Source organism: Oryctolagus cuniculus, chromosome X (genome assembly GCF_051225735.1).
Source record: "Oryctolagus cuniculus isolate XC-2025 breed Fujian yellow rabbit chromosome X, ASM5122573v1, whole genome shotgun sequence".
NCBI lineage: Eukaryota > Metazoa > Chordata > Mammalia > Lagomorpha > Leporidae > Oryctolagus > Oryctolagus cuniculus.
In genome coordinates this window covers 115,359,457-115,384,704 of record NC_142888.1, presented here as the reverse complement: position 1 = coordinate 115,384,704, position 25,248 = coordinate 115,359,457, and positions in this window count along the sequence as shown.

Here is a 25,248-nt window from a genome sequence, read left to right as displayed (position 1 = left end):
ATTCTGTCCCGGTTGCCCCTCTTCCAGGTCAGCTCTCTGCTGTGGCCCAGGAGTGCAGTGGAGGATGGCCCAAGTGCTTGGGACCTGCACCCCATGGGAGACCAGGAGAAGCACCTGGCTCCTGGCTCCTGCCTTCGGATAGGCACAGTGCGCCGGCTGCAGCGCGCCGGCCGCGGCGGCCATTGGAGGGTGAACCAATGGCAAAAGAAGACCTTTCTCTCCCTCTCTCTCTCTCTCACTGTCCACTCTGCCTGTCAAAAAAAAAAAAAAAAAAAAAGGATAACCAGACATAGCTTCTTTTTTTTTAAAACTTTTATTTAATGAATATAAATTTCCACGACTCATGGGTTACAATGGCTTCCCCCCCATAACGTCCCTCCCACCCACAACCCTCCCCTTTCCCACTCCCTCTCCCCTTCCATTCACATGAGGATTCATTTTCGATTCTCTTTATATACAGAAGATCAGTTTAGCATACATTAAGTAAAGATTTCAACAGTTTGCTCCCACACAGAAACATAAAGTGAAAAATAATAGATGATTTTTTAAATGATGATGAAATCAGATCAGACCTATTGTCATGTTTAATCCCAGTGAGAGTCAAGTTGGGAATTGATAATTTCTTTTTTTTTTTTTTTACAGAGGATCAGTTTAGTATACATTAAGTAAAGATTTCAACAGTTTGCACCCCCATAGAAACACAAAGTGAAATATACTGTTTGAGTACTCGTTATAGCATTAAGCCTCAATGTACAGCACATTAAGGACAGAGATCCTACATGAGGAGTAAGTGCACAGTGACTCCTGTTGTTGACTTTACAAATTGACACTCCTGTTTATGGCATCAGTAATCTCCCTATGCACCAGTCATGAGTTTCCAAGGCTATGGAAGCCCCTTGAGTTCTCCGACTCTTATCTTGTTTAGACAAGGTCATAGTCAAAGTGGAAGTTCTCTCCTCCCTTCAGAGAAAGGTACCTCCTTCTTTGAAGACCTGTTCTTTCCACTGGGATCTCACTCACAGAGATCTTTCATTTAGTTTTTTTTTTTTTTTTTTTGCCAGAGTGTCTTGGCTTTCCATGCCTGAAATGCTCTCATGGGCTTTTCAGCCAGATCGGAATGCCTTTAGGGCTGATTCTGAGGCCAGAGTGCTGTTTAGGACATCCACCATTCTCAGACATAGCTTCTTTATATGAATCCTTTAAAAACAGATCAAAATTTAAAAAAATAAGTAATCAGGGAGTCAGTCTTACTTCTTGTCTCAGTCTATTCAGATTACTATAGCAAAAATACCATAGACTAGATGGTTTATAAGCAAAAGAAATTCATTTGTCATATGTGGAAAGAGGGACGGAACTCTCTGGACCCTCTTTTATAACAGTACAAATCTCATTCACAAGGGTTCCACCATCATGAGCTTTTTGCCTCCCCAAAGCTCCATCTTTAAACACCATCATACTGGGAATTAGATTTCAAGATGAATTTGGAGAGACAAAAGCATTCAGTCTACAGTAGTTTTCATGTCCCTTGGCTGTATTATATAGAGAACTTACTGTGGAACAATAAATAAAAGATAGTCGTCCTCCAGAGTCAATGCCAAGATGTACCTATACCACTAAAAGATGGCCACATTCATGGTATACCTCTGAAAGCCAGCAAAACATAATAGATATGTAATTCATATACCACTCTTTTTGGAAGTGGAGCACAAAAGCTTTGGTCCTATACCTGATATTTAGAAAAATACTAAGGTTGATGTTATTGAACCTGAAAAGATCCATTCTTCCAGAAAATAAAGTCATCGAGCTTTTTTATGTTCACTGATGACTTATACTTAGTAACTTATTTGCATATATTGTCCTGCCACATTCCATCATTTTTAGAGCATCCAACTGCTGAAATGAGGGAAAAAACTGATTAAGTTGGATTTTTGTTATGGTTAATTTTAGAAGTTTTTAATTGCTTTATTTTAATCGACAATAATTATGTCTTATTTTACATCAAAATATTTTGATGCATGTACACAATATGTAATGATAAGATCATAGTAATCACAAACTAGGATGATTAATTGCATAAATTAACTTGACTGGGCCAGGGGGCACCTAGATATTTGACCAACCAAATATCTGCCTGTTTGTGAGGAGGTCTCTGGAAGAGATGAGCATTTGAATTGATAGACAGAATGTTGTGATTTGGATACTGGTTTGGATAGTAGTTAGAATGTTCAATATCCCACAGATGCCTGTGTGTTAAAGGCTTGGCCTCCAGGTAGGTGCTATTGGGAAGAGGTGGTAACTATAGGATGTAGGTTAGAGCAGGAGGTCCTTATGTCACCGGGGCATGCCCCTGGAAGGTAGTTTTTGCAAAAACACTGTCATAAAAGCCAAAGATTGGACTCAACCTCTCTCCCCACTTCATGGCTTATCATGTGATTCTTCATCCACATAAGCTCTGCCCTTATCATTCAATGACAAACCAATGGGGCCACCTGATATGGGACATTGAATTACCAATACCATGAGCAGAATAACCCTTTTCTTTTTATGATGTTAGTTGCCTCATGGGTTTTGCTGTAGTAATGAAAGGTTGACTAATACACTGAGTAAAGCATATTTTTCTCATCTAATGTAAATGGACTTCATCCATTTTGCTGAAGGGGTGGATGAAACAAACTGCCTGAGTAATGGAGAATTCCTTCTGCCCAACTACGCATAGCTGGAAAATCAGTCTTCCCCTTCATGTGAACTCTCATTGGAACATTGGTTTTTCCTAGTTCTCAAGCTTTCCAGCTTTAGGATTGTAGCTAAACCATTGGTTCTCTTTGGTCTCCAACAAATCTTGGGACTTTTTAAACTTCATAATCATGTAAGCCAATTCCAATTAATATTGTTTTTCTAGAGAATCCTAATTAGTACATTTTTGGAATATCTGAAAAATCCATGGACTACAAAAAATTTATAAATGTTATAAATAGAGGGGCCAGCATTGTGGCACAGTGTGTTAAGCCATCACTTGCAATGTCAGCATCCCATAGGAGCAATGGTCCTAGTCTCGGCTGCTCCACCTTGATCCAGGTCTCTGCTCATGAACCTGAGAAAACAACAGAAGATGGCTTAAGTGTTTGAGCCCTTGCCACCTGTTCGCAACACTCAGATGGATTTCCAGGCTCCTGACTTCAACCAGACCCAGTCCCAGCCCTCAGAGTCATTTGGGAAGTCAGCCAGCAGATGGAAGATCTCTTTCTCTCTGTCTCTCCCTCTTTCTCTATCTGTAACTTTACTTTTCAAATAAATAAATAAATAAATAATTTAAAATATTAGAAATAGGTTGATGGGGCCAGTGCTCTGGTAAAGCAGGTAAAGCCACTACCTATGGCACCAACATTCCATAGGGATTCCAGTTAGAGTCTTGGCTGCCAAACTTCCAATCCATCTCCCTGCTAATGCACCTGGGAAAGCAGAGGAAGATGATCCAAGTACTTGGGCCCCTGCACCCATGTGAGAGACCTGGAAGAAACACCTGGCTCCTGACTTTGGCCTGGCCCAGTTCTGGCTGTTGCAGCCATTTGGGGAGTGAAACAGTGGATAGAAGACCCCTCTCTCTGTCTCTCCCTTACTCCATAACTCTGCTTTTCAAATAAATCAATCTTGTTTTTTTTTAAAAAAGAGGTTGATACACTTAAAGTTATTTATCATGGGTTTACTACATGCTAGGCAATGAGAAAGTTACCACAGGATAAAAAATGATGGTGGAATTACTGGCCTGTCTCTTAAGGAATATGCAATCTAGTTAGAGATTTGTGGAAATTTCATCGAAGAAACAATGCTAAGGAGGCTGGTTAGGACCAGACTTTAGAGTCACAAATGCTAAGCTAAGTAGTTTTGATTTTATTGATTAAATAGTAGGGAGACACTGAAGGGTTGGATCAGAGTTATGTACATTAGCCTAGAAAAAAAGACAAGAAAATTCTAACCAGAATTTGAACAGAGTTGTGCGTTGGATATGTTAAATGGGGAAAAAGAAGATTTAAAAGTGGCTATGAATCTAAGAGTAGGACAACACTTTTGATAGCATCCAGCCTTGTTCTCTGACTGCACAGATGAGACATTTGAAGCTGCAAAATACCAAGAGATTCGTACAGAAAGCTAGTAAGGAAGTCAAAACCAGAATCAAGCTCTCCTGTTTCCCAGCTCAGGGGACAATGCAACCACTAATAGAAATAAGGAGAGGGGCTGGTGCTGTGGCATAGCGGGTAAAACAGCCTCCTGCAGTGCTAGCATCACCATATGGGTGCCAGATTGAGACCCAGCTGCTTCACTTCCGATCCAGCTCTCTGCTATGGCCTGGGAAATCAGTAGAAGATGGCCCAAGTCCTCGGGCCCCTGCACCCACGTGGGAGAACCAGAGGAAGCTCCTGGCTCCTGGCTTCAGATCAGCGCAGCTCCAGCCATTGTGGCCAACTAGGGAGTGAACCAGCGGATGGAAGACCTCTCTTTCTCTCTCTCTCTTTCTCTCTCTCCATCTCTTTCCCTCTCTCTGTGTAACTCTTTCAGGTAAATAAATAAATCTTTAAAAAAAAAAAAAAGGAGAACAAGGTTAAATGGAAAGGTTAGGCTAGGGTTTCAATCATTTGAATTTGAGTTGTCCATACAACATCCAAGCAGACATAGCAGGACAATTATCTATGTCTTTTTTTAAGATTTATTTCTTTATTTATTTGAAAGACAGCGTTATGAGGAGGCAGAGGCAGAGAGAGAGAGAGAGAAGTCTTCCTTCTGCTGGTTCACTCCCCAGATGGCTACAATTGCCAGAGCTGTGTTAATCCTAAGCCAGGAGCCAGGAGCCAGGAGCTTCTTCCAGGTCTCCCATTTGGGTGCAGGGGCCCAAGGACTTGGGCCATCTTCTACTGATTTCCCAGGCCATAGCAGAGAGCTGGATCACAAGTGGAGCAACTGGGACTTGAACCAGCACCCATATGGGATGCCGGCACTGCAGGCGGAGGCTTTACCCACTATGCCACTGTGCCGGCCCCAATTAACTATGTCTTGATTCTTTCAGTTCAGAATGAATTTTTGTGGACCCACCCCTACTTCCTTAGCAATCCTACCTCCCCATTTTCTCCTCAACTAGATCTCCAACTCTCTTAACTATTTCATTTCTCTTTGTTTCATTTTGTTTTTGTTTTCAAATAGGACCTTTTATTTATCACCATTAAAAGTCTGTGTTTCAGGGAGTCAATGCTGTGGCACAGCAGGTTAGTCCTCTGCCTGTGGCACTGACATCCCAAATGGGCACCGGTTTTAGTCCCGGCTGCTCCTCTTCCAATCAAGCTCTCTGTTATGGCCTGGGAAATCAGAAGTTGGTCCAAGTCCTTGGACCCCTGCACCCATGTGGGAGATCTGGAAGAAGTTCCTAGCTTCTGACTTCAGATTGACCCAGCTCTGTCCATGACAACCATTTGGGGAGTGAACCGGTGGGTGGAAGACCTCTGTCTCTGTCTCTCCCTCTCACTGTCTATACCTTTGCCAGTCAAATAAATAAATAAAATCTTTTTTTAAAAGTATTTTTCAAACAGATTATTGGATTCAGAGTGATTTATTTTCATCAACCTGTTCGACTTTAGCCCCAGTTGCACCTGCAGTACAATTTCTAGAACTACAGCCTTCACAATGAAGCAACATGAGTTTTCCCTATTTAAATGTGGACTTCTTCAGCATTTTCACTTTTCTAACAAATACATCATGGAGGGAAAAAAGAGACTGGCAAGTCTTTTCTATCTTTTCCAATGCTGTCTGGAATCAGTTTGTTGATCATTGTTTCTCTGTTTTTAGGGTTGTTTTTTTTTTTTTTTTTTTTTTTTGGTTTTTTTGCCTTTTATTTGTTTGAAAGGCAGAGAGACAGCAACAGGTAGGGATCTTCCACCTGCTAGTCCGCTGCACCCCCCCCCCCACCAAAAAAAGACAAAACAACTGGAGTTAGCCAAGCCTGAAGCCATGAGCCTGGAATTTGAACCCAATTAATTGAGCCAATGCCTGTTGTCTCTTGGCTTCTACCTGGCCCAGACTTGGATGCTCCTGGCATTTGAGAAGTGAACCAGCAGATGGAAGATTGGTCTTTCGCTTTAATAATATAATAAATAAATAATAATATTTATTCAAATAAATATTAATAAATTTTTAAAATATAAAAAGATTAGTAATTACTAAAATGTAGCTCTTGCACAGTGGATTCTTAAGAAGAAAATATGTAGATCATACCACTCGAGGCCCCTTGAGAAATGCCTATGCTATAGTATAATACAGCATTTTACCTTCAGTCTTGTAATTGATAAACAGCCTGCTTGTGTAAGTAAAGCTGCTATGCCTTCTGCAAAACTCTCATTGAAAATATTGCTGATTTCTATCCAAAGTGGTTTATAAAAGAAATCAGGCAGAATAAATTTCTTCTTGAGCTTAATCCAGGGGAGGGGGGAACCATATACCAACAATTGTGTAAAATGGTTCTTTTAAGGAAAAGAAAACTGTGAAACCCAAACTGTTTCTTTTTTTTCTTTTCCTGCATGGAAGTGGTTTGATTCACTTATTTGTCAACATGTGCTCCACCAAATTTCTGTAAAAAAATCATCTGTTCTGCTTGAATTCTAATTGTCTTGTTTTGCACTATGTATTAGTATAGGACTACAAATTTCATCACATCCCAAAAAAGTATGCATCTTAAACAAAATACCTCCTCAATTTGAAGCTATAAATACATCAAGCTTGACCTGCTCAGGAATCAACACAAATGAGCTCTTAAGAAATAAAGCAATATAAGTGCTTAATGAGAATTTGTATTTCTCATTAAATGAAGAGTAGGCAGAAATTTTAACTTTCACAGTAATTTCGTAATTATCCTGATTAGAAGCAGAAGAGGGGAAAAACAAAGCAATATATCATCTCAAATTGATTTAATTTAATTTTGTAATCAACCATCATGAGATATCTTCAAAATATTTGTGGTACACATGCATTACGAAAAAGCTATGCATGGATGTCAAAGTTGTTTCATACCAGAATAAATTTATATTTGAATAGCATTTCTCCGTGAATTTTTTTGAAGTATCCTTGTATATATTTCATGAACTTTTGCTATGTTCTCAATCTAGGCAATAGACAAGAAATGCATTAGGCCTGCCCTCAGGATTTCACTACCTAATTTAAGAGGCAACAGTAAACTATGTTTTAAAAATCAGTGGAGAGGGCATTAGACAAACAGATAACTCCAGCACACTGAGTTTCTATATAAGCAAACTGGAACCCTACTAAATGCAAACAATAACCAGCTATCCCCTAACTAGAGATGTTACCAGTCAGAAATCATAAACTAATCTAAGGACTTTCCACTTTAATTAATCAAATATTCCCTTTATCTTCTATATACAACCACCTTATATAAGTTTTTTTTGAGTCCCTTGATAGTACATTGAACCATTTTAGATCTTATGTTGTCTGCTTAATGAATCATTGAATGCTCAAATAAACTCCAAAATTTTAGTATACTTCAACATTTAGTTAAAAAGCCTGTCCCTTCCACATTGAATAGTCATAGCATTCTTGAAATTCAATTAACCATGTAGGCAAGGGCTTATTTCTGGGCTCTCCATTCTATTCTGTTGTCCTTTCTGTCCTGCTAGTCCACACTGTTTTAATTACTGTAACTATATTGTAAGTTTTTCCACCAAAGAAACCTTTTATTTAATGAGTACAAATTTCATAAGTAAAACATTAGGAATATTGTGATTGTTTCAACTACACACCCTCCCACCCCCACTCCCACCCCATCTCCTCTTCTCCTCTTCCTTCTCTCATTCCCAGTCCCATTTTCTATTAAGATTCATTTTCAATTAACTTGATACACAGAAGACCAACTCTATAATAAGTAAAGATTTCAACAGTTTGCACACACACACACAAAACTGTTTAAGAACAAGCTTTACAGTTAATTTTCATAATACAACTCATTGAGGACATAAGTCCTCCATGGGAAGTAAGTGCACAGTGACTCCTGTTATTAATTTAACAATTAACACTCTTATGTATGATGTCAGTGATCAACTGAGGCTCCTGACATGAACTGCCAAGGCTATGGAAGCCTTTTGAATCCACAATCTCCATCAGAACAGGTCATAAGCAGAGTGTAAGTTCGCTCCTCCACTCAGAGAAAAGTACATCCTTCTTTGATGGCCACTTCTTTACACTGGGGTCTATCTCACAGAGATCCTTCATGTAGGACTTTTATTTTTTTGCCACAGTTTCGGCTTTCCGTGCCTGAAATGCTCTCCTGGGCTTTTCAGCCAAGCCAGAATGCCTTAAGGGCTGATTCTGAGGTCAGAGTGCTATTTAGAGCGATTGTCATTCTATGAGTCTGCTGTGTGGACTGCTTCCCATGCTGGAATATTCTCTCCATTTTAATTCTATCTATTATTATTACCAGACACTTGATCATATTTGCATGATCCCTATAACACTTAATCCTATCTATATGACCATTTTAACACTTAATATGGTCACTTTAACACTTAAGATGTCATTTTTACCACCCAGCTTTATGAGATTTGGGGTTCCATGTCAAGTTTTTAAACTGTACCCTTAGAAATAAGTCCATAGGAATGTATGCAGAACTATACAACTTTACAGTTACAAACTTCTTCCACTCTCTCTTATTCCACTGTTATTTTTTACTGAGATCTACTTTCAGTTGACTTTATACATTATGATTAACTGTATATTAAGTAAAGAGTTCAACAAATAGAATGAAGAAGAGAAAAAAAGTGTTCCTTGACAGTCAATACAAGCGCTGTTGAAGTCATTGCTTCTCAAAGTGTCAATTTTACTTCCACAAATTAGCTTTTAGGTGCTCTATTAGTTATCATAAATCAGGGAGAACATATGGTGTCTGTCTCTTTGGGACTGGATTATTTCACTAAGTATGATGTTTTCCAGATTCATCCATTTTGTTGAAAATGAACAGATTTCATTTTTTTACCTCTGTGTAGTATTCCATAGAGTACATATCCCATAATTTCTTTATCCAGGCTTCAGTTGATGGGAATTTAGGTTGATTCCATCTCTTAGCTATTGTGAATTGAGCTTCAATAAACATGGAGGTGCAGATTATACTTTCATATGCTGATTTCATTTTCCTTGGGTAGATTAACCAAGAGTGGAATGGCTGGGTCATATGGTAGGTCTATGTTCATATTTCTATCTTCTTCCATAGTGGTTTTACTAGTTTGCATTCCCACAAATAGTGGGTTAGGGTGCCCTTTTGCCCACATCCTCTCTAGCATTTGTTGTTTGTTGATTTCTGTATGAAAGCTATTCTAACTGGGATGAGGTGAAACTTCATTGTGGTTTTGATTTGCATTTCCCTGAGGGCTAGTGATCCTGAGCATTTTTTTCATGTGTCTGTTGGCCATTTGGATTTCCTCTTTTGAAAAATGTCTGTTTAAGTCTTTGGCCCGTTTCTGAACTGGGTTGTTTGTTTTGTTGTGGAGTTTCTTGATCTCTTTATATATTCTGGTTATTAATCCTGTATCAGTTCCATAGTTTGAAAACAATTTCTCCCATTCTGTTGGTTGTCTCTTCACTTTCTTGAGTGTTTCTTTTGCAGTACAGAAGCTTTTCAACTTGATGCAATCCTATTTGTGAATTTTGGTTTCTATTGCCTCTGCCTCTGGTGTCTTTTCCAAGAATTCTTTGCCTCTTCCAATATCTTGCAGGGTTTACCCAATGTTCTCTAGTAATTTTATGGTATTGGGTCATAGATTTAGGTCTTTAATCCATTTTGAATGGATATTTTCATAAGGTGTAATGTAGGGGTCCTGCTTTCTACTTCTGCAAGTGGAAATCCAGTTTTCCCAGCACCATTTGTTGAAAAGACTGTCCTTGCTCCAGGGATTGGTTTTAGCTCCTTGGTCACATATAAGTTGGCTAGAGATGCTTGCAATGATTTCTGGTATTTCTATTTTGTTCCATTTCTCTATTCATCTGTTTTTGTGCCTGTACCAGGCTGTTTTGATTATAACTGCCTTGTAGTATGTCTTGAAATTTGGTATTGTGATGCCTCAAGCTTTGTTTTTGTTGTATAAGATTTCTTTAGCTGTTCGAGTTTTCCTGTGTTTTCATATGAATTTCAGCACCATTTTTTTTCTACATGTGAGAAGAATGTTTTTGGTATTTTGATTCATATCACATTGAATTTGTAAATTGCTTTTGGAAGAATAGACATTCTGATAATATTGATTCTTCCAATCCATGAACATGGCAGATTTTTCCACTTTTTTGTATCTTATTCTATATCTTTCTTTAATGTTTTGTAATTCCTGTTGTAGAGGTCTTTGACATCCTTGGTTAAATTTATTCCAAGGTGTTTGATTTTTTGTAGCTATTGTGAATAGCATTGATCTTAGAAGATCTTTCTCAGCCTTTGCATTGTCTGTGTATACAAAGACTGTTGATTTTTGTGCATTGATTTTATATCCTGCTACTGTACCAAACTCTTCCATGAGTTCCAATAGTCTCTTGGTGGAGTCTTTTGAATTCCCTATATATAGAATCATGTCATCTGCAAATAGGGATAGTTTGACTTCCTCCTTCCCAATTTGTATCCCTTTGATTACTTTTTCTTGCCTAATGTCTCTGGCTAAAACTTCCAGGACTATATTGAATACCAGTGGTGAGAGTAGGCATCCTTCTCTGGTACCAGATCTCAGTGGAAAGGCTTCCAAATTTTTCACATTCAATAGGATGTTGGCCTGGGGCATGTCATAAATTGCCTTGATCGTGTTGAGGAAGATTCCTTCTATACACAATTTGCTTAGAGTTATCATCATGATAGGTTGTTGTATTTTATCAAATGCTTTCTCTGCCTCTTTTCAGAGAATCATATGGTATTTGTTCTGCAGTTTGTTAATGTGATGTATCACATTGATTGATTTGTGAAAGTTGAACCATCCCTGCATACCTAGGATAAATCCCACTTGGTCCAGGTGAATGATCTTTCTGATTTATGTTGGATTTGATTAGCTAAAATTTGTTGAGGATTTTTGCATCTACATTCATCAGATATATCTCTTTCTCTGTTGCTTTTTTTCTGGTTAAAGAATTAGGTGATGCAGGCTTCATAGAAGGAGTTTGCAAGGATTCCCTCCCTTTCAATTGTTTGAACAACTTGAGAAGGATTGGAAGTAGTTATTCTTTAAATGTCTGGGAGAATTCAGCAGTGAAGGCATCCAGTCCTGGGCTTTTCTTTTTGGGGAGGATCTTTATTACTGATTTACTTTCTGTCTTGGTTATGGGTCTGTTTAGGTTTTCAAAGTCTTCATGGCTCAATTTAAGTAGGTTGTGTGTGTCCAGGAATCTATCCATTTCTGATAGATTTCTCAGTTTGTTGGCATACAGCTCTTTATAGTAATTTCTGATAATTATTTTTATTTTTGAGGTGTCGTTTCATTTCCTTTTTCATCTCTAATTTTATTAATTTGGGTCTTCTCTCTCCTTTTTTCAAACAGTTGGACCAATTTTGTTAATTTTTTTAAAAAAACAAGCTCTTCGTTTTGCTGATCTTTTGTATTGTTTTTTTTTATTCAATTTTGTTAATTTCTTCTCTAATTTTAATTATTTCTTTTCTCCTACTAGTTTTGGGTTTGGTTTGCTGTAGTTTTTCTAGATCCTTGAGATGCATTGATAGATCATTTATTTGGTGGCTTTCCAATCTCTTGATGTAGGCACCTATTGCTCTAAACTTTCCTCTTAACATTGCTTTTGCTGTATCTCATAAGTTTTGGTACGTTGTGTTATTATCTCTATTTGCTTCCAGAAAGATTTTGATTTCTCTTTTTGTTTCTTCTATGACCCACTGTTCATTCAGGAGCATGTTGTTCAGTCTCCATGTATTTTCATATGTTCTAGAGACTCCTGAGTTGCTGATTTCCAGCTTCATTGCATTGTGGTCCAAGAAGATGCATGGTATGATTTCGGTTTTTTGAATTTGCTAAGACTTGCTTTATGGCCTAACATGTGGTCAATCCTAGAGAAAGTTCTGTGCACTGCTGAGAAGAATGTGTATTCTGCATCTGTGGGATGAAAAGTTCTGTAGGTATCTGTTATGTCCATTTGGTCTATAGTGTTTATTAACTCTGCTGCTTCCTTGTTGATATTCTGTCTGGTTGATCTGTCCATTGCTGAAAGTGGGTATAGAAATTCCCCATTACTAGTGTATTTGAGTCTATGTCTCTCTTTGGAACCCTTAATATTTCTTTTAAATAGCCAGGTCCCCTGTAATTAGTTGTATATACGTTTATTATAATAGTTACAGCTTCTTGTTGAATTGATCTGTTAATCATTATATAGTGCCCTTCTTTGTCTCTTTTAGTAGTTTTTGTGTTAAAGTCTATTTTGTCTGATAATAGGATGGCTACACCAGCTCTATTTTGGTTTCTATTAGCATGGAATATCTTTTTCCTTCCTTTCACTTTCAGTCTGCATGCATCTTTGTTGGTGAGATGTGTTTCTTGCAGGCAACAAATAGAAGGGGTTTGTTTTTTAATCAATTCAGCCAGTCTGTCTGTTCTCCCCACCAGACTCAGGCATCTCCACTTGGCTTGGCTGGTTAGTGGGCACAGACATGAGCTGGCATGGCTGTTATGTATGTCCAAAATGGTGCCTGTTCTCTATCAGCTTGTTATAGAATGCCATTGCAGGGTGATCGAGGAGAGAAAAAATGTGCCCCCCTCCTTTGCTTTTTCTCCTCTAGTTTGGCAAGTACACTATCCTCCACAGGGCTCCAAGCTGGATTCCCTCAAGGCTCCTCTAGCAGCTTTTTTGGCAGTGGCTTGGGCTGCTGCAATCTGGTCTCACTTCACTCTCCAACGCTGGTGCGGAGGCTCTCAGCTGCTGGGGTCCTGATTTGTGCGTGTCTTCAACCACCACGTAGGTTCATTGTGTCCCTCCAATTTGTGTAGAGTTTCCTCTGCTGTTTTCTCCCTAACTCTTCCCTGAGACTGCTATCTTCTCCTAGACTAGAGCAGCAAACTTCCTCCCTATTCCCCCTTCTTAATCCCATGTTGTAAATTTTGAAATCAGGAAGTGTGAGTCTTCCAACTTTGCTTTTACAAGATTGCTTTGTCTATTCAGGGTCTTTTGAAATGTCATATGAATTTTTGTGTTCTTTTTCTATTTCTGTAAAAAAAATGCTGTTGGAATTTTGAAGGGGAATACATCCAATCTGTAGATCACTTTGGGTAGTATTGTCATCTTAACAATATTAAGTTTTCTAATCCATAAAAATAAAATATCATTCCATTTATTTAGGTCTTCTTAATGTCCTTTCAGTAATATCTTATAGTTTTCAATGTATATCTTCTCTGTGGCTAAATTTATCTCTGAATATTTTATTCTATTTAAATTATTTTCTTAATTTACTTTAAATTCTTCATTGTAAGTGTATAGAAATGCAACAGATTTTTGTATGCAGTTGCCTTTTTCACTACCTCATTTCTTTTACCAGGGAACCATAATATAATAACTGTTCATCTATTTTTCTGAGTGATCATGCACTTTATTATACAAACCATGATGCTTTCCAGAGAGAAGCAGGCATTATCAAAAAGGACAACAGGTGCTAATTTGATTTTTACAGGGAAAACCAAGATGTATGGCTACCCTATCTACTATAGATTCTTCAAAAGCTTTCACTTTTTTGTAACATTCCTATGTTCTTTCATTAGTTTTACCTTAGCGCTATGGTAATTTATAAACCTATTTTATATCCTGAAGCAGTCTCCCAGCTCTTTGAAGATAAAACCAATTTTCCACCACTTTTGTATCCCTGAGCATCTAGAACATTGCCTTAAACTTGGTAAGTATCCAAGAAATGTCTGTTAGATTAATGATGGCTCTTTTTTGCCTCCAGAGAATCCCTCTGACTGGGAGCGTCCCACACAAAACCACCAGCAATAAATATGGGAATATGACCTATTACTTAAGGTAAATAAAACAATCATAAAATTTAAAAGATCATCTTCCAACAAGAACTAGAACTCAGCACCATGCAGTGGGATTCCTCAAGATGGCACAATCATTTCCAATGTTGATAAACATTACAGGTGCTATTGTTGTACATTAAAATTTGAATAAATGACTGGCCAGGACTCATAGACTCTCAAGTCACTCCTCAAAGTAATAACTGATTTGGAAATTTGAGCTAATAGGTGAGTTCTCCAGAAAAACTGAAGTGTCTCCAGACATATTAAAACATAACATATTCAGGAATTATATTAAATGGTAATCTACTGTAAGTGCTTCACTGTTCTATTAGATTCAAAGTGATATAATATGTGATTTCCTCCCTTTGGATCATGAATACAAGAGAATAAAGCTGAACCCATACCTCGCACCATATATGAGTACAAAAATTAACTCAAATGGTCAATGACTTAACTCTAACAGCTAAAGCTATAATATTCTTAGAAGAAAATACAGGCATATATATTCATGACCTTGAATTTGGTGTATCCATACTTGGCTAATGGGAAAAGTAGAATGTTGCAGCCAATGGGAAATATATACCACATCAAGCTGCAACCACGATGCTCACCCATGATCACAATTAACCTGGATGATCATCCTAGTCGTTCTTTAGAAATCTCAGCAAGAACAAATCTGACTTGTCATCTATTCAGTGTATGACACCTGTTAAAAGGATTGCTTTTTCCCAATCCTTAATGCTTTCTTTCATAGGGAGGATTCAATTAATGTGACAATCTTGGATTCTGTACAAATTCTACCACATGATACATGGACTGGTTTAATTAATTTGGGGAGAATCCATTAGGTTAATAGGCCCTGAACTTCCTAGTTCCCTTTTAACAGAAACTTTCTAATAGAACACTCTTCATTCAATAACCTTTCTCTGAGAAGCTTTGGGAGCCTTTTGCTGATCCAGTGTTGCTGTGAAGGAGCAGGCAAGTATATCAGCTAGTTTTTACCATGTAACAAGCTACCCTCATATTTAATGACTGTATTAGTTTTCGGGGGCTGCCATAACATAGTGGTAAAAGCTTGACTTAAAACAACAAAGCTTTATTCTCTCACCATCCTAGAGGTTAGAATTCTGAAATCAAGGTGTCGTATTCTCTTTGAAAGCTCTAGGGAAGAATCTGTTACATGCCTCAGTTGTTCCCAGCAACCCTAGATTTTTGTTGGTTTATAGCCTTGTCACTCTAAACCCTGCCTCCACTGCTACATGGCTGTTTTTTTCTTCTGTTTGTCTTTGCATCTCTTCTCCTTTTGTTGTAAGGACACCAGTCATATTGAATTAAGGGCCCACCTTATTCCAGTATACCTTCATGTTGACTTACATTTTCAATTACATTTGCAAAGAACCTAATTCAAAATAATGTCACACTCACAGGTACCAAGAATTATAATTGCAATATATCTTTTAAGGGACTCAATTCAACCCTCAACAGTGGCTTAAAACAGCAAACATTATTACTTATGATTCTACTGGCTAACTTCAAGGATCTTCTAGTTTATGCTGACTCAACTAGAACTTACTGGTACACAATAGCTTAATGGCTTTACTAACATGTCTGTGGTCTCATCTGGGACAGCTAAGATAACTAGTATAGCTGAAGTCTCTGTTCACATGGTGTCTCATCCTTTAGAAAATCTAGTATGGGATCATCCTCATGATGATGGAATGTTTCACAGCAGTAAGAGAGGAAAAGTTTCAATGGGCAAGAATTTTTCCAAGTGTCTGCTTGTATCACATTTTCTAATATCCCATTGACCAAAGCAAGTCATGTTGCTGAGACCAGAGTCAGTGTATGAGGGAACTGTTCAAGAAGGTATGAACAAATTGGGGCTGCTACTGATGCACCTTTGCACAGTAGTATATCTATCTGGTTCTGAGGTTTCATTCAATGTTCCACATGCCTTTAGATATAAACTATATTCTTAAGTATTAGTTGTTATATAAACCATAAATATATAAATCAAATCACTTAACTATTATTGATAATGCAAATGATACTTTGGCTTCCATCAGGCACTTCCTTATCTTTTTGCTCATTTTCTTTGGAAACTAGTGTGAGTTATTTATTGGAGCTCTCAAGGCTTCATTGATATTTTCATGTAACTTCCAAGAAGTGATGGCATCATGTATTCATTCAACAAGCATTCATTACAAGTGTATTATAAAGCAAGCACAAGAACAATGGTGATGAACCAGCAAGATGTAGTCCATGTGCTGACACAGCTTATATTCCAACTACCAGTTTAGCAGTCGGGAGATGGTGAAATCAAATTGCATCGAAAGATACAGATCTCCCTCCCATAATCTATCTCAATTGGCCTTTCCTCAGTGCCACCACAAGGAAAGACATCTGTGAAGAGTGTGACTACTTTATAAGCAGCCTCAAAAGTAATATCCTAGCCCCTTCCAACCAAATTTCTTTCCAAAGTTTCTTCTACATGGACATTTTAGAGTGATCACCAAATGCAGTATTTCCTGAACCATTTTGTATGTGCAAATTAGTTTGTTGACTATGCAACTGCCCAGATTGTACCAATAGTTTGGTTTCACCACAACTTGAAATGCTGGCCACAAGGTAATTCTCAAAAGTCATCCTTAATTTTTATCTTGCATTTTTTGCAATAGTTTTATAACTCACATACCATACAATTCATACATTTAAAATTTATAATTCAATGATTTTTTGTGTATTCAGAAAGTTATGCAACCATAATTTTTGGAATATTTTCATTACTCTAGATTGAAAAACCATACTTAAGAGCAGTCACTCTCCACTTCCCTGCCCCCCTGACCCATATCCCAAGCTCCTAAGTAATAGAAAAACATAATCCATTTTCTGTCTCTGTGAATTTGCTTATTCTGGACAATTCAAATAAATGAAATCATCATACAATGCATAATCTTGTTAATATTTGCTGGTATTTTGTTGAGTATATTTGCATTTATGTTCATCAAGGATATTGTCCTATGATTTTCTTTTTTTTTTATTTTCTCCTTGTCTGGTTTTGGTATCAAGCTAATGCTGGCCTCATTGAACTGAGTATAGTCATCCCTGTACCTGCGGGGGATTCTAGGACCTCCAGTCGATGTCATACTCAACAGATGATCAAGTTTCTTACATAGCATTTGCATATCACCTATGCACATCCTTCTGTATATTTTAAATAATTTCTGGACTACTCATAATATCTAATATAAGGGCCATGTAATAGTTGTTATACTGTATTTTTAGAGGAATAATGACAAGTAGAAAGTTTGCGCATGTTAAGTACAGGTAAAACTTTTGCCAAATATTTTCAATCTGCTGATAGTTGTTTTTCGGATGCAGAGCCCGTGGATAGATAGTCCACTGTACTTCCAGTGGCAGCATCGCTTCATTGTTGTTTCTTTGACTGTGGCAGAAGTAGTATGGTTCTTAAGGTAGGTTGATCCTGTACTATTGTTGGAATCATTCTGAAAAGTCTGGACTTGGACTTGTGTCTCCAATCCTTCTCAAGTTTCAGTGAGCAGCTAGTTCCCTGTATAAATCTCTATGATTATGATATGTAAAGTGGTTTCAGTTTCCTTCACTGATCTCTTAGCTGCTAAGAGATCCAGAAGTAAGAGACCCATTAGACGGGGAAAAGTTAGAAAGGCTTCAAGAAGGGGCTGCTGTTACGGCACAATGGGTTAAGACACTGATTAGAATGCTCACATCCCATATTAGAGTACCTAGTTCAAGTCCCAGCTCCTTCACTTCTGATCCAGATTCCTGCTAGTGTGTCTGGGAAGTAGCAAATGATGGCCCAAATTCTTGGGCCCTGCCACCAACATAAGAGACTCTGATGGAGTTCAAGGTACTTGACTCTGGTCTGGTCTAGCCCTGGCTGTTGTAGGCATTTGGGGAGCCAACCAATAGACGGAAAATACCTCTGTAAGTATGTGTGCATGTGTGTGTGTGTATGTCTCCCTCTTTCATTTTGCATTTCAAATGGATAAATCTTTTATTAAAAAAAGAAAATAAAGAAAGAAATGCAAATTTAAAAAGAAAGAACGCCTCTAAGAAGGATTTGGGACTTGAACTGGGCCAAAAAAATGGAAAGGATATAATTCTTTGGATCAGACTTGGAGCATAGGGAATTTGGGGGCTGAGGAAACTATGAAACACTGTAGGTAAGTCATTTTGTACAGTTCATCTGGTGTCCGTAACTGAACTTTCTTGACAGATTTGTGTCCTTTTGAACACTTGCTACTTGTCCTGGGCTCAGCTTCTCATATAGTTACAGGCACTGGCCTTACCCACCTTCTGGTTTCCCTTCTTGCTAGGCCTAGTATCCAACCAGACTTGACAGGAGCAACATAAGCAAAGATTAGATAGAAATTAGGTTCCTGAAGGAGATGAGGGCACTGGCTTGAGTTGCAAAGATAAGAGAAGAAATTAGTGACATCGGAAATAAAGGAATAACAGAGTTTCTTCAATTATACAATTATTTAGACAAACTTTTGATAAATTGGTTAAGAAAAACATTGAGAAGGCACAAATCTTAAAAGAAGTTACAACTTCAGGTAGACTTGAGATGTTTGAAATACAACAATAGCTAAAATAAAAATATCGAAACACTTTGTACCAGTGACTTTTCTGAGTATTTAATGCCCTGAATGATGGCTCTAGCAGATAAGTCTCACTGCTGTTTCTCTTTATAAAACAGAAACTGGAATCAGGTTTTAGCCTAACAGTTAAGAGACCCCCATTCCACATCGGAATGCCTGGGTTCAATGCCCAGCTCCAACTTCTTTTTTTTTTTTTTTTTTTTTTTCAGAGTTTAGGACCTTTAATTTGTCCTAAAGTCACTGAAGCAAAAATCATGATAAAACATTCTGTTTTCCTTTACAAGCCCCCAACGGGAAAAAAAACCCAACTATTTGTAGGAATCGTTCGACGGCTCTGTCCGGGCGAGGATAGTGACGGACCGGGAGACGGGATCTTCCAAAGGGTTTGGCTTCGTAGACTTCAACAGTGAGGAGGACGCCAAAGCCGCCAAGGAGGCCATGGAGGATGGGGAGATTGATGGCAACAAAGTCACTTTGGACTGGGCCAAGCCGAAGGGTGAAGGTGGCTTTGGGGGCCGTGGCGGAGGCAGAGGCGGCTTTGGAGGCCGAGGTGGTGGCAGAGGAGGCCGTGGCGGATTTGGTGGCCGAGGCCGGGGAGGCTTCGGAGGGAGAGGAGGGTTCCGAGGCGGCAGAGGAGGAGGCGGAGACCACAAGCCACAAGGAAAGAAGACGAAGTTTGAATAATTTCTTCTGTCCCTGTCTTTCCCTCTTCCATTTGAAAGAAAGGACTCTGGGGTTTTTACTCTGTTAACCTGCACAGTGACAGAGCCTTCTGAGGACATTCCAAGACAGTGTGCAGTCCTGTGGTCTGCTTGGAAGTCGTAGAGATAACATTTCAAGGGCGATACCTGTCGGTTTTGACTGGATATTCATATAAACTTTTTAAAGAGATGAGTGATAGAGCTAACCCTATCTGTAAGTTTTGAATTTATATTGTTTCAGCCCAGCTCCAACTTCTGACTACAGCTTCTTGCTAATGCAGACCTTGGGATGCAGTGGTAGTGGCTCAAGTAATTGGGTCCCTGCCACCCATATAGGAAACCTGGATTGAGTGCCTGTCTCCTGGCTTTGACCTGACCCATTCTTGCCTGTTGTATACATTTAACAGATAGGATCTCTCTCTCTCTCTCTCTCTCTCTCTCTCTCTCTCAAATAAATAAGGGAAAGAATTATAGACAGGTTAACCTATTTGCATGAGCTAATAGCTAGCTATGAATATCCAGAATTTGGGCACAGCTGTCTGATCTCAAAATCCTCATTTCTAACCACAGAATACTATGCAGGATTTTATGTCAAGAAAATAAAATTGTAGAGGCTGGCATTGTGGTACAGCAGGTTAAACTTACACTTAGCATGCTTGTGTCCCCTAGCAGAGTGCAAGTTTGTGTCCTGGCTGCTCTGCTTCTGATCCAGCTCCCTGCTAATGTGCCGAAGAAAGCAGTAGAAGATGATTCAAGTCCTGGGGCCTCTGCCACCTATGTGGGAGATCCCAAATGGAATTCTTAGCTCCTTGCTTCAGTCTGAGCTAGCTGCAGCTCTTACAGGCATTTGAGGAGTGAATCTGTGAATGGAAGATACTTTCTCTCTCTCTCTCTCTCTCTCTCTCTCTCTCTCTCTCTCCCTCCCTCTCCCTCTTCTTCTCCCTCTCTCTCTCTCTCTCTTCATTCCTCCCCATCTTTTTGTCACTTTGTCTTTCAAGTAAATAAAAATAAATAAAATTAAAAATTAAAAACATTAGGAAGTGTATTAACAAAGAGAAAATTGCAACACTATTTACAATGAAGTGAAATAGGAACAACCGAACTGTTCCCTGGCAGAAGAATGGAAGAGGAAACTGCAGTGCATTCATACAATGGACTACAATGTGGCCAATTAAAAAATCATAAATAGATCAAGATATAATAACTTTTGTACCTCTTATAAATGTAATACTAAAAGAAACACTTAAGTTGTGAACAAACACAAACAGTATGATATATTTCTATGCAAATTCTTAAGACACACAGGGTGAGAAAATATCCAGGGATGAGAAAACTGCCCCCAAATTGGCCAAATCAGGGCCCCAGTTTGTCTTGGTGTAGTCTGAGAGTTAAGAATGGTTTTGGCCAGTGCCACGGCTCACTAGGCTAATCCTCCGCCTGCGGCTCCGGCACCCCAGGTTCTAGTCCCGGTCAGGGCGCCGGATTCTGTCCCGGTTGCTCCTCTTCCTGTCCAGCTCTCTGCTGTGGCCCGGGAAGGCAGTGGAGGATGGCCCAAGTGCTTGGGCCCTGCACCCCATGGGAGACCAGGAGAAGCACCTGGCTCCTGGCTAAGGATCAGCACGGTGCACCGGCCGCAGCGCACTGGCTGCAGCAGCCATTGGAGGGTGAACCAACGGAAAAGGAAGACCTTTCTCTCTCTCTCTCTCTCTCTCTCTCTCTCACTGTCCACTCTGCCTGTCAAAAAAAAAAAATGGTTTTTACAGTTTTGAAGGCTTATAAAAGAAAAAGGAAATTTAAATACAGAATATTCACCAGAGACCCACAAAACCTAAAATATTGGTTATCTGGCCCTTTACAGAAAAAGTTGGCAGACTTCTACTCTTAGTGGAGACCCATGCATATATAAAAAACATATAGGAAAATGCTACTGATATCTGGATTGGTGGTTGCCTCTAGGGAGGGGAGGCAAAGGAAAATATAAGTGTGCATGGAGTCTGAAAAAGCTCATGGATGATGTGTGTTATGAAAAAAATTACACACAAATTTCAAAAATCTCTACACCAAAATAAACATCTTTTTAAACAATATGTATTTCAGAGACACAGAGAGAAAAAGGACTGACAGAAAGAGATCTTCGATCTGAAAATGCCCGTAACATTCAGGGGTAGCCCTTGCAGAAGCCTGGAACCTAGAACACAATCTAGGTCTCCCACATGGATGAAAGAGATCCAAGTACTTGAGCTACATCACCTGCTGCCTCCCAGGGTCTGCATGGGCAGGAAGCTGCATTCTGGATTCAGGAGCAGAGGCCTAGAATGAAACCTAGCTACTCTGAAATGGGACATGGGTGTCTTAAATGGAGTCTTAATTGCTAGGCTAAGTGCCTGGCCCATGAACTGATCGTTTAGTTTCATTTTCCACAAACTTTTTAGGTACAATCTCACTTTTCTGTTTCTTTACAAAAAGAGATCAGAGGGGCCGGTGCTATGGCATAGCAGGTAAAGCCACCGCCTGCAGTGCTAGCATCCCATATGAGCGCCGGTTCGAGTCCTGGCTGCTCCACTTCCAGTCCAGCTCTCTGCTATGACCTGGAAAAGCAGTAGAAGATGGCCCAAAGCTTTGGGCCCCTGCATCCATATGGGAGACCCGGAAGAAGCTCCTGGCTCCTGGCTTCAGATTGGCGTAGTTCCGGCTGTTGCTGCCAATTGGGGAGTGAACCAGTGGATGGAATACCTGTCTGTCTCTCTACTTTTCCCCTCTCTGTGTAACTCTTTCAATAAATAAATAAATCTTTAAAAAAAAGAGATCAGAAGCAAATATGGCAAAATATTAACATTTGCTTTATCCTGAGAGTGTACCTACTTTATCTTGGGTCTGGTATATTACATTTAGTTTGAATACTTGAAATACTTCATAATTGATCAGAGTCGGCAAACTCAAAAGGCTTCCATAGCCTTGACAGCTCATGACAAGAGCCTCGGGTGATTACTGATGCCATAAACAAGAGAGTCAATTTGTTAAGTCAACAACAGGAGTCACTGTGCACTTACTCCTCATGTAGGATCTCTGTCCTTAATGTGCTGTACATCGTGATTTAATGCTATAACTCGTACTCAAACAGTATTTTCACTTTGTGTTTCTGTGTGGGTGCAGGCTGTTGAAATCTTTACTTAATATATGCTAAATTGATCTTCTGTATATAAAGAGAATTGAAAATGAATCTTGATGTGAATGGAAGGGGAGAGGGAACGGGAGGGGGAGGGTTGCAGGTGGGAGGGACGTTATGGGGGGGAAAAGCCATTGTAATATATAAGCTGTACTTTGGAAATTTATATTCATTAAATAAAAGTTTAAAAAAAGAAATACTTCATAATTAAAAATAACATTTTAGGATGGGGACCAGTATCATGGCATAGAGGATTAAGCCGCCATATCTGAAGCTTGCATCACATATGAGCCCCGGTTCAAATCCTGGCTGTTCTGCTTCTGATACAACTCCCGCCTCATGCTTCTGGAAAAGCAGCAGAAAATGGTCCAAGTTCCTGGGTTCCTGCTATCCACATGGAAGACCTCGATGGAATTCCAGTCACCTGGCTTCAACCTGGCACAGCCCTAGGTTTTGTGGGTACTTGGAGAGTGAACCATCAGATGTCGCTTTGCTTTACAGATAAAATGCAATAATTGTAAAATAACATTTTAAGAACCTAATGAATAAGTATGTGGGAAAAAAATGGAATAAGAACACATGAAATTGGGGAGTGACAGAGGCTGAACTCCCCTCAAGAAGTGTGGGGAGCTAAGGAATGGCGGTGGAAACCGAAAGGGGCTTCTGGGCTTCAGAGTGCCTTCTAAAAAAGGCAGGCACAGGTGTGGGAACTCCCTAGATCTCTGGCGTTTTGTAGCTTTGCTGTTTTTCTCACTTCTTTTAGACTTTTCTTTAATGATTACCTATATAAACATCAGTGTATTTTTAAATATTTTTTTAGTTTCAGACTGTTTGAGAAACTGATAATGCTGCAGGTGCCTCTGAGAGGAGGAATGCGCACATCGCTTTGCAGGTTCAGATTTACATAATGACACAAGAGGAAAGAATGTTCCACCTGGCCCCGGGAGTCACAGTGCTCCAGCGGCTGTGAGCTGCTTCCCTTCTCTTGTCTTGGCAGGTATACAACAAAACAACTGAGCAGCCAGCACTTCCAAGCCAATTTCCTCCTCTAGTGAAGTGTGAAGGGAGAACACAGGAGAAGGTGCCAATGTTCCCTCACTGCAGGCCAAACACTGCCTGGAGAGCCTTCTTCACATCCACCGAGGACATCTTGTCATCCCCAGGGTGCCACTATTCCCCTGAACATAGCCACCTCTCAGTCTCTTCGCTACAAGCTAGATCAGGCGAGAGAATGAAATCCCAGTGCGATAAGATGGTGCAGATGGTCCAGTTCTTTGACGGACTCTGAGAACTTCGATGAGCCTCTCTCCCTACAGTTGCATGCTTGTGTTCAAGAGCTACACACATCCTGTGGAGAATGAAAGCCTTTGTGAAAACTTTCACAACTCTTTTTGATGCTTTATCCTGTGTTGAACACATATCTCTGCCCAGACCTACTTTATGAATATGAAACTTTGTTGTGAGGTTTGTTTTGCTTTTGTGGTTTCATTTAATTGCCTTGACTATATCATATCATTACTCAAAATGGAAAGGACCCACTTAACGTTCACTTCTCATGGCTAAAGATTCTGGAGTTAGTACACTATATTTTTCTTCTCCTGGCTTCGTAGTTCTGCTTCTAGCCATATCTTGTTGCTTTTGTTTTCATCTTGGTGTTTAATCCACTGTCCTCTCTTTAGATTTTCCAAATCAATTCCATGATCAGGATGGTGAGGCATTACATGTTAAATCAGGCTTGGACCCAGCACCGAGACTCACTTGGCTAATCCTCTGCCTGAGGCCCCGGCACCCCGGGTTCTAGTCCCAGTTGGGGCGCCGTATTCTGTCCCGGTTGCTCCTCTTAAAGTCCAGCTCTCTGCTGTGGCCCGGGAGGGCAGTGGAGGATGGCCCAAGTGCTTGGGCCCTGTACCCGTATGGGAGACCGGGAGGAAGCACCTGGCTCCTGGCTTTGGATAGGCACAGCGCGCCGGCCGTAGCAGCCATTTGCGGGGTGAACCAATGGAAGGAAGAGCTTTCTCTCTCTCACTGTCTAACTCTGCCTGTCAAAAAAAAAAAAAGAAGGAAGGAAGGAAGGAAGGAAGGAAGGAAGGAAGGAAGGAAGGAAAGAAAGAAAGAAAGAAAGAAAGAAAGAAAGAAAGAAAGAAAGAAAGAAAGAAAGAAAGAAAGAAAGAAAGAAAGAAAGAAATCCGGCTTGGAATAGGAATTTGGAGATCTGGACTGTAGCCCCAGGTTTGTCTCCTCCTACTTATGTGACCTTGAGGTCACTGAAGTTTTTTGAGCTCAGTTTCCTCACATATAACATTCCGATAATAATTTTTCTTAAATTACAGGGATACAGTCTGGATTAGAACATATAACAGGGATGGGGAGACTTTCTGAACTACAGAACATTATGTAAGAGTAAGGCACTACTCTAAGGTCTTCTTGTCTTGCATACAAGATTAGATGTTGCTTAAATTTATTACTAAAAGATTGCAAGTTGCTCAGTTGAAAACTGTCCATCAAGTCAGATGAATTACGTCTCAAATACACAAGTGTGCATATATAAAATTTTCCTTCCCACCACGTGCTGTTGCTATTTTCCTAGTCTAGAACTCTCCAAGATGTCTAGACCCTTGAATCTACTTCCCTTCACTCTAATTTCACTCTTAGTATGCCACAAAGAAGGTGATAAGAATCACAAGTGAAGGAGTTCAGAGGTCATTCCATGT